Genomic DNA, 13567 nt, shown 5'->3' on the forward strand with positions numbered 1-13567 from the left:
CTGAATGGCAAGTAATATTAACATCATAAATATGCAATGCAATGACCATCTTGACAGAGAGAGAATCTTCCATCGTCCATTGACATTCAATGGCATAACTGTGACTGAATCCTGATTATCAATTCTGGGAGTTACCATTGTCTAGACACAACTGGACTAGCCATTTAAATACAGTGGCCATCAAAGCAGACCAAAGGCTAGGAATTCTGCAGCAAGGAACTCACCTCCTGTCTCCCCAGAGCCTGTCCACTATCTGCAAGGCACAAATTAGGAGAATGATGAAATAATCCCTACTTTCTGAGATGAGTGCAGCTGCAACAACACTTGAAGCTTGACACCATCCAGGATAAAGCAGCCAACATGATTGGCAACACATCAATAAACATTTAATCCTTTCACCATCCCGATGCTCACTAGCAGCGGTGCGTATCCTCTACAAGATACACTGCAGACATCCTTAGACAGCACCTTCCAAATCCATGACCATTACAATCTTGAAGAACAAAGTCAGTAGTAATGGGAACACCATGTGAAAGTTCATCTCTGTGTAATTCACCATTCTGACTTGGAAATATATCACTGTTCCTTCACTCTTAAGGGGTTAAAATCCTGGAACTGCCTCCCTAATGACATTGTGGGTCTACCTGCAGCGTATGGACTGCTGAGTTCAAGATGGTAGCTCAATACCACCTTCAAGGGCAACTAGGGTCAGCTGGTGTAGCCAGAGAAACCCATGTCCCTTAAATAAACACACATGACTTAAACTTGTAGTACATCAATGGATAATGCAAAAAATATACTGCTTAACACCTGGTGGTTGGAAGAGATTATTGGAAGGAATAAAAACATTGACAATATTTCTTCTAGCTGGAGAGTTTGGAACCACTTACTCTGGTTAACATTTCAAATACCATTTTAACTAAGGCATATGTAGGATCTGTTCATCTTCTATCACAATTTTGTCTTATGGTATTGCTTAAGTTGCACTTGGTTTTAGTTAGTGAATGCAAATCCCCAGAGCCAAGTGATTATCTCCTTTTTGCTGTGTTACGGCAAGTAATTTGCCAATTAGTTTGTAGAGATGTCACTCCTCGGAAATGTGCAATCTTGTTGATGTCTCTGCACATATGCATGCGAGATTTGTACCACGAAACCAGTTTTGGAGGTTTGGATTATAGGGTCTCCAGCTACTCTTGAACTTGTTTAGAAAAGACCGTTTTACTGTGGTACTTCAAAGCCTACATTTGACAGATGGGATTTGTTAAAAGTATCTTGTTAGCGAATCCAAACTTCCCCAATCCTGATGCACAAGATGTATATCGGCACATCTTGGTTAGGAATATTGGTGCATATGGGGCATTGGGATAGAGGGTGAATGGTGGGTGGACTGATTGTATTATTTTGGAGTAGTAAGTGAAACTATCCATGCTGCACCTCGAACAGCAAGTGGAAGGAGCCATGTATCCGATAAAAGCAGGGGGCTTGAGCCTGAAGACAAGCCAGGGGCAGATGTTAGTTCAGCAAGAGGTGAAAGTTGCAGAACAAGGGCTGAGGAACTGGGAACACGTTAGTCTGCTATAATATGGGACGAGTGAAATGATTTTGGACATGGATATATTCAGAGTAGCATTTAAAATGGGTGCAAGAACACTCGGTGTGGCAGAGGATGTAGGAGTTTAGAAAGTTCAGGCACATTAAGGGAAATTATGGTGTCTTGGTGTTGTACAGGAACACTGGAAGGTGAGCAAAGTTCGATGCACTGAACAGTCTATGGGATTAGAAGAACAGAAATTGTGTGACGGAATACAAGATCAAATTTTTGATCCTAGGGCCAAGTATTAGCCCAGGTTTGTAAATGGCAAAACAAGTGAACAGAACAAGTACCAGCCTAGAACAAAGCAAAGACATACTCAAGAAATAACATAAGGAAGGTGCACCTAAAAGAACCGAGAAGATGCTTCTAGGTGGTGAGCCGTTCGGACATGCTACTGCTGACAGAACATGATGAAACTGAAAGCATAGCATGTCTTAGAAAATGAAAATCTTCATCAATGGTGTGAACCTTTGTCCTTTTTCTTATAAATTCTGTGTTTGATACTACCTGTCTCACTAACACCTGACAAAGGACTGAGGCTCCGAAAATTTGTGTTTTCAAATAAGCCTGTCAGACTATAACCTGGTGTTGTGTGAATTTTGACATAGAAAATGTTGTAAGCATGTAAACCTAATTAAGTTGTAGCAAATTCTGAAACCTTGAACTAAATATTTTCCTTATATATTCAGCTATCTTTTATCCAAGAAGATTATAATTTCTAAGGAGACTATTTGACCCAATGTATATGTGGTAACTCTAAAAAAGCTACAAAATTTATTGCAAGCCCTTGTTCCTTGTAGCACTGGAGGAGGTCATAGCCATAAAAATATTTCCTTTAAATAAATTTTCATCTGCCTGTTGACAGAGCCTACGTTTCGGGCCTAGAACCTTCATCAGAAAAGAGGGATGGGGAGAGGGTTCTGATCCCCTGAGGTCTGTCCGGAGGGAGGAGGGTAACTTCTTCAGGTGAGGCATCCCTGGAAGAGGTTAAAATTGTATCAGAGATAATATGAACTGCAGATGCTGGAGTAACCTCACTGTGAAGCCTCTTTCAGGGATGCCTAACCTGAAGGAATTATCCTCCCTGCTCCAGACAAACCTCAGGGGATCAGAACCCTCTCCCCATCCCCCTTTTCTGATGAAGAGTCGAGGCCCGAAACATCAGCTTTTGTGCTCCTAAGATGCTGCTTGGCCTGCTGTGTTCATGTAGCTCCACACTTTGTCATCTCGGATTCTCCAGCATCTGCAGTTCCCATTATCTCTCCTACTGTTTTGAGACTGTTTCAGATCTCTTTGGAGCTATTTAGTGTGATATTGTCAGGAATGGAAATGTCACCAAAATAATTTAATTATTCAAAATTATTTTCGGCCAAGCCTGAACCACAAATATCAAGCATTTTGCCACTTTAAATAAGTTGAACGACACTGGAACATTTTAACATATTTTTCTGTCTGTCACTAAGCTACTTTACTCTTCCTCTCATTGCTGTTCACACACATTTTTCTCCATTGCTATTCAACAATCCCGTGCTTTCTATCTGTGTCATAACCCTACCATGCCACCTCAGCCATTTCCTCTCTGGCCATTTCCTCACTATCTTATTTCATTGCATTCCTACAGTGTCAAACAGATTATTCAGCCTATTGAATACAGTGACTCCGAAATGCATTCCACCTAGACCGACACCACCTTGTTCCCACCCTACCCTCTCCTTGTAACCCCGCATTTCCCATGGCTAATCACCTAACTTGCACATCATCGGCATTTTAGCATGGCCAATGTGCCTATCCTACAGATCTTTTGATAGTGGGAGGAAACTGGTGCACCCAGACGAAAACCACACAGAAATGGAGAGAATGTACAATCTGCACGTAGTCAGTCACCCAAGGCTGGAATTGAATCTGGGTCCCTGGCACTGAGAGGTAGTAGTGCTAACCACTGAGCCATCATTCTGCCCACAACATGCCTGATTATTTATACAGCATTATAAGTACCACTGTCAAATATAGAAGAGGAGTCAAACTTTGCAGTGTTGAGAAAACTCCAAATGAAATGGCCTTAAGAAAGCATTCTGACTAATCAAGAGTTTAGAGTGGAGAGTGAACCTGCCATGAATCAGTCAGGATGGAAACAACAAAAACCGGAGTCGCTGGAAAAACTCAGCAAGTCTGGCAGCATCTGTGAAGAAAAAGGTCAGAATTAACGTTTCAGGTCTTGTGACCCTTCCTCAGAGCTGTTCTGAGGAAGGGTCACCGGACCCAAATCATTAACTCTGATTTTTTCTTCACAGATGCCAGACCTGCTGAGCTTTTCCTGCAACTTCTGTTTTTGTTCCTGATTTACAGCATCCACAGTTCTTTTGGTTTTTATTCAGGATGGAAACAATTCAGGGTGGGTTAGAATTGGCCTTGAAAGATTGGGTGGACTGCAGTACATTGCAGGTATGGTCACAGCTGTCTGGGAATTACTCTAAACATATCACAGTAGCCTGGGAATATTGAGTAAAGTTTAGCCCAGGGTGGACCCAATTAGAAGAAAGGAAAGATTTTCTATGGACTGTATGGACTGTAGCCAATTGGGAGGAACAAAAGTATTATCAGAAAAATAAAAAGTGAAATGAACAAAGCCCAATTCAATAGCTGAAGGTCCAGCCAACAGAGGAACTGGCTTCTCTGGGAAAATATTTGCAGCAATTTACAACACTGTAAACACAATATTACTCTGTGTTGCTGGCTAAATGCTACTTTGAGTGCTTCATAAAGCACTTGTTCATTCATATCTCGTACATTGAAAATACGAGAGCTTGGAAAACAAATGAACAATCAGGTCAACATTATCTGTACATGCCTATTTACATTCTGCCTACGTGGAAAGACATCTGCACACACATGCCCCGTCATGGTTCAAAAACTTGGCTCATCACCACCTTCTCAACGGCAATTAGGGATCGGCAAGAAATGCTGGCCCAGCCTGTGACACCCAGATGCCATGAATGAATTTTTTAAAAAATTCATTATGGATGTGGAAGATCCCATTTCTCTTTTGGCCAGCCTTATAAAACATATTGATAGATTTTAGCGGTATGTCTTAATTTTGTTGATTTTTCTTTTAAATTCAGAATAAGTATCCTGAGAACAACAAAGGCATAATGATGTATACAGGTATCATTCGTAATTTACATATTTCATTATGTACATATGGATAATATTTTTGTAAGTATATCGACTTGCGTATGTTTTGTCTGTTTTACAAGAGTAAAGTGGGAGTCAAGCATCCGAGCAGCAGAAAGGCCTGTACAGATGTTCATGTTACTGCCAAATTTGGCGGTGGGGCAGTTTTTTTTAAGTCATTCCAGGTAGATGTTTAAAAATGGAATTGGCCTGTGTTAACTGGGAGCCTATTATTTGCTGCAAGACTCCATTGAACAATTGGTCAGCAAATCCATGAGCAAGCAATGGACCTGCCTCATATATTTTTTCCCAGCAATCTCCGTACCTGCCCACTCAGAGTAACCCTTACATTTTCTTTATATGCACAGAAATTCCCGTAAATCCAGGAAGGGCATAATGGTCGCAATTTCCTTGAATGTAGCTTATTCCATTCCTCCTTCACAGCACTTGCTGGTTGCATGGTAGATGGACTAGCATTAATGTTTTAGTCAGGTCAGTTGCCTGTGGAGACATATCTGGCAGTGCCGACTCTGATAATGGGCTGAATGTTATAATATTTCGACTAAGTGTTGTATTTAATGGTGATTTGCTCTCCATGAGGCCAAGCAAGATTTATTGCTGCCTTATCCCATACTCTCCTCATTAACTACCTATCATGCTGTGGTTGGTTGGCTCACCCAGCTGGTTTGTTGGTCCGCAGGCGTTTCATTACCCTGCTGGGTAACATCATCAGTGCAGTCTCTGATGAAGTGCTCTTGTGTTTCCCCACCTGTTATTTAACCTCTGGTGTCCGTTGAGCTGGATTACCTCACTTCTGGTTTTCCTTCGCAATGGAGTATATATGGGGTCGAGTTCTATGTGTTTATTGATGGCTTTCTTCGTGGAGTACCAGGCTTCTAGGAATTCCCATGCTTGTCTCTGCTTTGCCTGTCCCAGGATCCTGGTGTTGTCCCAATCGAATTGATGGTTCTCACTGAGCTGGTTTCTTGTTTTGCAGATGTTTCGTTACCACGCTGGGTAATATCCTCAGTGCTGCCTCCGATGAAGCATCATTGGGTTTTTCCACCTGGTTGTTAAACTCTGGAGTCCATTGAGATGGATTGCCTCACTTCCGGTTTTCCTTTGTAGTGGAATGTACATGGGGTCGAGTTCAATATGTTTATTAATAGCATGCTTCGTGGAGTGCCAGGCTTCTAGGAATTCTCGTACCTGTCTCTGCCTAGCTTGTCCCAGGATTCCCTAGGATTTTGGTGTTGTCCCAGTCGAAATGGTGGTTCTCCTTGTCTACTTGGATTGAGATCAGTGAGTATTGGTCGTATCTTTTTGTAGCCAGTTGGTGTCCATGTACTCTTGTTGTTAGTTTCCTTTCTGTTTGTCCGATGTAGTGTTTCTCACAACCTCTGCAGTGGATCTTGTAGATGACATTGGTCCTGTCCATGGTGGTGAGTGGGTCTTTAGTTCGGGTGAGCAGCTGTCATAGGGTTGATGTGGGCTTGTGTGCCACAGTGATGCCCAGCGGTCGTAGGAGTTGTGTGGTGAGTTCTGACGTGTTCCTGATGTAGGGTAGTGTGATGAGTGTGTCGGGGCATGTAGTATCTTTCTGATGGTGTTTGTGTAGGCATCTTCTGACCCAGTTTTTTGGATATTCATTATCCTTGAAAACCTGGAAGAGGTATTCTTCTTCCTCTTGGCGTAGTTCCATGTTGCTGTAGTGCGTTGTTGCCCTTTTAAATTGTGTTCACATTCGGCTTTGTTTGTCTGTGCTAGGATGGTTAATGATGAAGTTCAGTACCTGGTCTGTGTGTGTAGCTTTTCAGTGTACTTTCTTTTGCAGTTCCCCATTTGTCTTGTGCTCTACCATGACATTCAGGAATGGGAGCTGTTTGTCCTTCTCCTTCTCTGTGGTGAATTTTATTCCAGTAGGTATGTTGTTTATAAGTTTCTGTGTCTCCTCTAATTTGGTCCATTTAATGATGACAAAGTTGTTATCTACTTGGCGTATCCATAGTTTTTGTTGGACTTGTGGAAGGGCCGTCCTTTCTTGTCTTTGCATCACTGCTTCTGCTAGGAAGTCCAGTTATACGTGATTTCATGGGTATCCCATTGATTTGCTTGTATGTTTGGCCGTTGAAAGTGAGGTCGGTGGTGAGGCATAAGTCCATTAGTTTGAGCATGTTGTCCTTGAAGATGGTTTCATTAGGGTATTGCTCTTGTTCCAGTGGTGTTGTCATTGTTTCCCTTGCTAGTGGTATGTCTATTGATGTATATAGGGTGGTGACATCAAACAATATCATGGTCTCTTTGTCGTCTATCCTTATATCTTTGATGGAGTTGAGGAATTCTTGGGCTGAGTGCATAGAGTGGGGTGACTTGTTGACTAAGTGCCTGAGTCTTGTTTGTGGGAAAAACTATGCCAAACAAGACAGCGCAACCCGTGAACAACTCTACTTCTTGTGTGGATGCCTCAGGAACCAGGTATTATCACGCAGTACGAAGTACGATGGATACCTAAAAAACAGGGTCAGACGATGCCTATCACATGAACGACACCAGGACATACTACATGCCCAACACACTCACCATTCTAGCTTACAACAGGAACACATCTGAGCTGACTACAAGACTCCTACGATCATTGAGCCTCAGAGTAGCACACAAACCCACATCAACCCTACGCCAACTGCTCACCCAAACCAAAGACCCATGACCTATTATGGACAGGACCAATTTCATATACAAGATTCTCTGCAAAGACTGTGACAAACACTATGTTGGACAAACAAGAAGGAAATTAACCACAAAGATACACAAATATCAATTGGCAACAAACAAAAATGACAAATATTCACTCATCTCAGTCCACATGGATAAGGAGAACCACCAATTCAATTGGGAACAACGAACCAGCTCAGTGAGCCAACCAACCACAACATCCACAGCCTGAGCTACAAATCTACTCTTAAAAAAAACCCAATCATGCCTGTATGGAATCCATCTTGTCTCATCCAGTTTTACCATCTCATACTTGCCACTCATTGTATAACATGAAATGGACTGACATCCCTGGTGCCTGCACCATTTTTAAAAGCTGGTAAGCACCCCAATTAGTACTGGCATTCTGAAACTTCCCTGCATCATTCACAAATATTTTTTCCCCAGGCATGTCAAACAAAGGAAAATTGGCACCCTGCTTTGCAGGCAGGGACCTGGTCAATCGAGTGGTGTAGAGGAAGGATGTCCTCTTCCTACACAACCAGTAGAGGGTACCACACCATCAACCCCTGCCAACCTGATCCGAGGTTGCCAACCGCATCACTGCAACTTCATTTATTAGAAGGAATGTCCAGCAATGCCGTAAGAAGGTCCATGACATTTTCTGCTCCTCCAGGACAAGTGCCACCATCTTCTCTCTGGTACTTCACACCTACCCTGTCCTTACTACATTGTCCATCCACAACCAAGGTTCTTCCACTCTCTTGCTGCACCCAACATCTAGCCTCACGTATTTCACCACACCACTGCCACCAAACCTCCCAGACTACTGTCACTGCATGTCCTCAGCCCTGCCTTCTCATTCATTGAAGACACCTTAATACTTTCTTCCCCATGCACCAGAACCAAGGGCTTTGCTACCTACTTCCATCTCAGTCATTCCCTGCTTTCTCTAATTCCAGGAAAATTATAGCCTACAACAGGATGGGAAGGGCCCTGTTAGACGGTGGGGTGTGCAACATTTGGCTTCTCACTCCCACAAGGAAGAATCCAGGACCAATTTACTCATTTATTGTGCACAACTTAGAACCGTTGACTGAGATGGTCAGGTAGGCCCAAAAGCAGCTCTCCAGAAGAGCGTGCAGACACCCCAGATGAAACATCATAGAGGCTACCTTTTGCACCCGCAACTAGCTCATATGCTGATGCAGTGAGGGGTATATTAGCCAGATTCAAGACAGGAACACAAGTGATGAGCACATCACTGACATATCTCTGAAGCTGGTCAAGGAAGAAATGCCACAAGCCGCTGGCACACAAAAATTGCTGGAGACCAGTCACCCACTCGGGCTCAGGGAGGAGGACTCCATAGCATCAGCAATCAGAGACTCAATGCACACACAGAAGCCAACTCAGAATCAACAGCCAGGTCCGTGGGAGGCAATGGCCCTCATAGCCAAGAGGCTATATTTATGCTATGTGGATCAAGCGGCTGCAAGCATGCAATCATCTGGATAGGTTGGCGATTGTCAGTGGGAATTATCAGGATCTGTTTGGTATATGCACAGACCAGTACTTCATCACTCTAGCTCTCACCCGAGGTGCCCCAACCTCTCAAAGAGACAAAGCAATGCCAGTAGGCATTCAGTCAGATGAGTCATCATGGTCAGACTCCTCAGAAGTCTCCTGACTGTAATATTCAGACATCAGTTTGCATGTGTGACGGAGTAATGCTTGCATCACATGTCTGCAATGTGAAGTTTGCATTGAGAAATGGGTAAATTTGGCGGAAATGGTCTCAGTTGCCTCTTCACACACCAGCAATGTGTGAACCTGGGAGATGTATAGCGAACAGTGAGGCAATGCACAAGGGTCGCCAGAGATTGGTAGCCAGCATGTGTGTCTTCACTATGAGTAATGGTGCACGATGGCTCAGTGATTAGTACTGTTCCCTAATAGTGTAACGGACCTGGATTTAATTCCAGCCTTGGGTGACCATCTGTGTAGGTTTTGTACATTCTCCCTGTGTCTGCATGGGTTTCTGCTAGATGCTCTGGTCTCCTCGCAGAGTCTAAAGATATGCAGGTTTGGGTAATTTGCGGTAGCAAGTCCAGTTAGTATTTAGGGATGTATAGGCTAGGCAGATTAGCCGTGGTAAATTCAGGGTTCTGGGGAAAAGATAGGGGTCTGGATGGGATGCTGTGGAGAGCAGTGCAGGCTTAATGGGCCGAATTGTTAAGGATTGTTATGTCAATGTATGTAAGTAGTGTTGTCCCTTGTAGGGCCTCACTGAGTTTTACAGCCCTCTCCGTCAGTTCAAGATAGCTACTCCATCGACTTATTGTGCAGTTGTGGTTATTTAGTTTCCCATTGCATGGCTGCAATGTCCGAGACAATGGAAGGTGACAGCAAGTTCATCTTGGAAGGTCATTTGCAGGGATTCCACCTTTATGTGAGATCTGAAATATCCAAGCCTCCTTTCAATGAACCCTGTAGGCTTCAGAGAACATAGAACATAGAACATTACAGCAGAGTACAAGCCCTTCGGCCCTCGATGTTGTGCCGACCAGTCATACCGATCTGAAGCCCATCTAACCTACACTATTCCATGTACGTCCATATGCTTATCCAATGACGACTTAAATGTACCTAAAGTTGTCGAATCTACTACCATTGCAGGCAAAGCGTTCCATTCCCTTACTACTCTCTGAGTAAAGAAACTGTCGCTGACATGTGTCCTACATCTTTCACCCCTCAATTTAAAGCTATGCCCCCTCGTGCTTGCCGTCACCATCCTAGGAAAAAGGCTCTCCCTATCCACCCTATCTAACCCTCTGATTATTTTATATGTTTCAATTAAGTCACCTCTCAACCTTCTTCTCGCGAATGAAAACAGCCTCAAGTCCCTCAGCCTTTCTTCGTAAGACCTTCCCTCCATACCAGGCAGCATCCTAGTAAATCTCCTCTGCACCCTTTCCAAAGCTTCCAGCTCCTTCTCATAATGCGGTGACCAGAACTGTACACAATATTCCAAGTGCGGCCGCACCAGAGTTTTGTACAGCTTCACCATAACCTCTTGTTCCGGAATTCGATCCCTCTATTAATAAAAGCTAAAACACTGTATGCCTTCTTAACAGCCCTGTCAACCTGGGTGGCAACTTTCAAGGATCTGTGTACATGGACACCGAGATCTCTCTGCTCATCTACACTACTAAGAATCTTACCATTAGCCCTGTACTTTGCCTTCTGGTTACTCCTACCAAAGTGCATCACCTCACACTTGTCCGCATTAAACTCCATTTGCCACCTCTCAGCCCAGCTCTGCAGTTTATGTTTGTCTCTCTGCAACCTACATCATCCTTCGTCACTATCCACAGCTCCACCGACCTTAGTGTCGTCTGCGAATTTACTAACCCATCCTTCTATGCCCTCATCCAGGTCATTTATAAAAATGACAAACAGCAGTGGACCCAACACCAACCCTTGCGGTACACCACTAGTAACTGGTCTCCAGGATGAACATTTCCCAACGACTACCACCCTCTGTCTTCTTTCAGCAAGCCAATTTCCGATCCAAACTGCTATATCTCCCACAATTCCATTCCTCTGCATTTTGTACAATAGCCTATTGTGGGGAACCTTATCAAACGCCTTGCTGAAATCCATATACACCACATCAACCGGTTTACTCTCATCTACCTGTTTGGTCACCTTCTCAAAGAACTCAATAAGGTTTGTGAGGCACGACCTTCCCTTCACAAAGCCATGCTGACTATCCCTAATCAATTTATTCTTTTCTAGATGATTATAAATCCTATCCCTTATAACCTTTTCCAACACTTTACCAACAACTGAGGTAAGGCTCACTGGTCTGTAATTACCAGGGTTGTCTCTACTCCTCTTCTTGAACAGGGGAACCACATTTGCTATCCTCCAGTCATCTGGCACTATTCCTGTAAACAGTGACGAGTTAAAGATCAATGCCAAAGGCTCGGCAAATCTCCTCCCTGGCTTCCCAGAGGATCCGAAAATAAATCTCATCCGGCCCAGGGGACTTATCTATCTTCACCCTCTGAAGGATTTCTAATACCTCTTCTTTGTGAACCTCAATCCCACCTAGTCTAGTAGCCTGTATCTCAGTATTCTCCTCGACAACATTGTCGTTTTCTAGAGTGAATACTGTTGAAAAACATTCATTTAGCGCTTCTTCCATCTCATCTGACTCCACACACAACTTACCACTACTATCCTTGATTGGGCCTAATCTTACTTTCATCATTCTTTTATTCATTAAATACCTATAGACAGCCTTAGGGTTTACCCTGATCCTATCCGCCAACAACTCCTCATGTCTCCTCCTGGCTCTTCTGAGGTCTCTCTTTAGGTCTTTCCTGGCCACCTCGTAGCCCTCAAGTGCCCTAACTGAGCCTTCATATCTCATCCTAACAGAAGCCTTTTTCTTCCTCTTGACCAACGATTCCACCTCCTTCGTAAACCATGGCTCCCACACTCTACAGCTTCCTCCCTGCCTGACAGGTACATACTTATCAAGGACAAACAGGAGCTTTTCCTTGAATAAGCTCACATTTCTAATGTGCCTATTCCCTGCAGTTTCCTTCCCCATCCTATGCTCCCTAAATCTTGCCTAATCTCATCGTAATTGCCTTTCCCCCAGCTATAACTCTTGCCCAGTGGTATACACCTGTCCCTTTCCATCACTAAAGTAAACATAACAGAATTGTGATCGCTATCACCAAAGTGCTCACCGACTTCCAAATCTAACACCTGGCTAGGCTCATTACCCAGTACGAAATCTAATGTGGCTTCACCCCTTGTTGGCCTATCTACATACTGTGTCAGGAAGCCCTCCTGCACACACTGGACAAAAACTGACCCATCTATAGTACTCAAACTATAGTGTTCCCAGTCAATATTTGGAAAGTTGAAGTCCCCCATGACAACTACCCTGTCTCTCTCACTCCCATCGAGAATCATCTTTGCTATCCTTTCCTCGACATCTCTGGAACTATTCGGAGGCCTATAGAAAACTCCCAACAGGGTGACCTCTCCTTTCCTGTTTCTAACCTCAGCCCATACTACCTCAGTTGACGAGCCCCCAAATTTCCTTTCTGCAACTGTAATACTGTCGTTGGCCAACAATGCCACACCTCCGCCCCTTTTACCATCTTCTCTGTTCTCACTGAAACATCCAAATCCTGGAACCTGCAACAACCATTCCTGTCCCTGCTCTATCCATGTCTCCGAAATGGCCACAACATCGAAGTCCCAGGTACTAATCCATGCTGCAAGTTCACCCACCTTATTCCGGACGCTCCTGGCATTGAAGTAGACACACTTCAAACCAACTTCTTGCTTGCCGGTGCCATCTTGCTTCCCTGAAACTTTATTTCAGACCACACTACTCTCAACCTTTTCTATAGTCGAACTACAATTCTGGTGCCCATCCCCCTGCTGAATTAGTTTGAACCCACCCGAATAGCCTTAGCAAATTTCCCCCCCATGTTATCGGTATCGCTCTGGTTCAGGTGAAGACCATCTTGCTTGTAGAGGTCCCACCTACCCCAGAAAGAGCCCCAATTATCCAAGAATCCAAAACCCTCCCTCCTGCACCATCCCTGCAGCCACGTGTTCAACTCCTCTCTCTCCCTATTCCTCGCCTCACTAGCAAGTGGCACGGGCAACAAACCAGAGACAACTCTGTTCATCCTAGCTCTCAGCTTCCATCCTAGCTCCCTGAATTTCTCTCTTCAATCCCCATCTCTCTTCCTACCTATGTCGTTGGTGCCAATGTGGACCATGACTTGGGGCTGCTCCCCCTCCCCCTTAAGGATCCCAAAAACACGATCAGAGATATCACGCACCCTGCACCTGGGAGGCATCACACCAACCATGAGTCTCTCTCGTCCCCACAGAACCTCCTATCTGTCCCCCTAACTATGGAGTCCCCAATGACTAATGCTCTGCTCCTCTTCCCCCTTTCCTTCTGAGCAGTCATCACCCCCAACAGTATCCAAAACGGATATAGAGCCCCCTAAAGGCTCTATACAATCAGTCTATATAACCTTGCAG

General features: G+C 44.1%; 1 protein-coding gene and 1 long non-coding RNA gene across 4 annotated transcripts in view; one reads left to right on the top strand and one right to left on the bottom strand.

Moving 5' to 3' along the window:
* The window catches only part of LOC125460877 (ras association domain-containing protein 9-like), a 51261-nt gene that overhangs the window by 20467 nt on the left and 17227 nt on the right, over nucleotides 1–13567 (bottom strand). The gene's annotated exons all lie outside the window — the stretch shown is intronic.
* Nucleotides 1–13567, top strand: part of LOC125460878 (uncharacterized) — a 31743-nt gene that overhangs the window by 16083 nt on the left and 2093 nt on the right. The window lies entirely within an intron of this gene.

This window comes from Stegostoma tigrinum, chromosome 18 (assembly GCF_030684315.1).
Source record: "Stegostoma tigrinum isolate sSteTig4 chromosome 18, sSteTig4.hap1, whole genome shotgun sequence".
Lineage (NCBI taxonomy): Eukaryota > Metazoa > Chordata > Chondrichthyes > Orectolobiformes > Stegostomatidae > Stegostoma > Stegostoma tigrinum.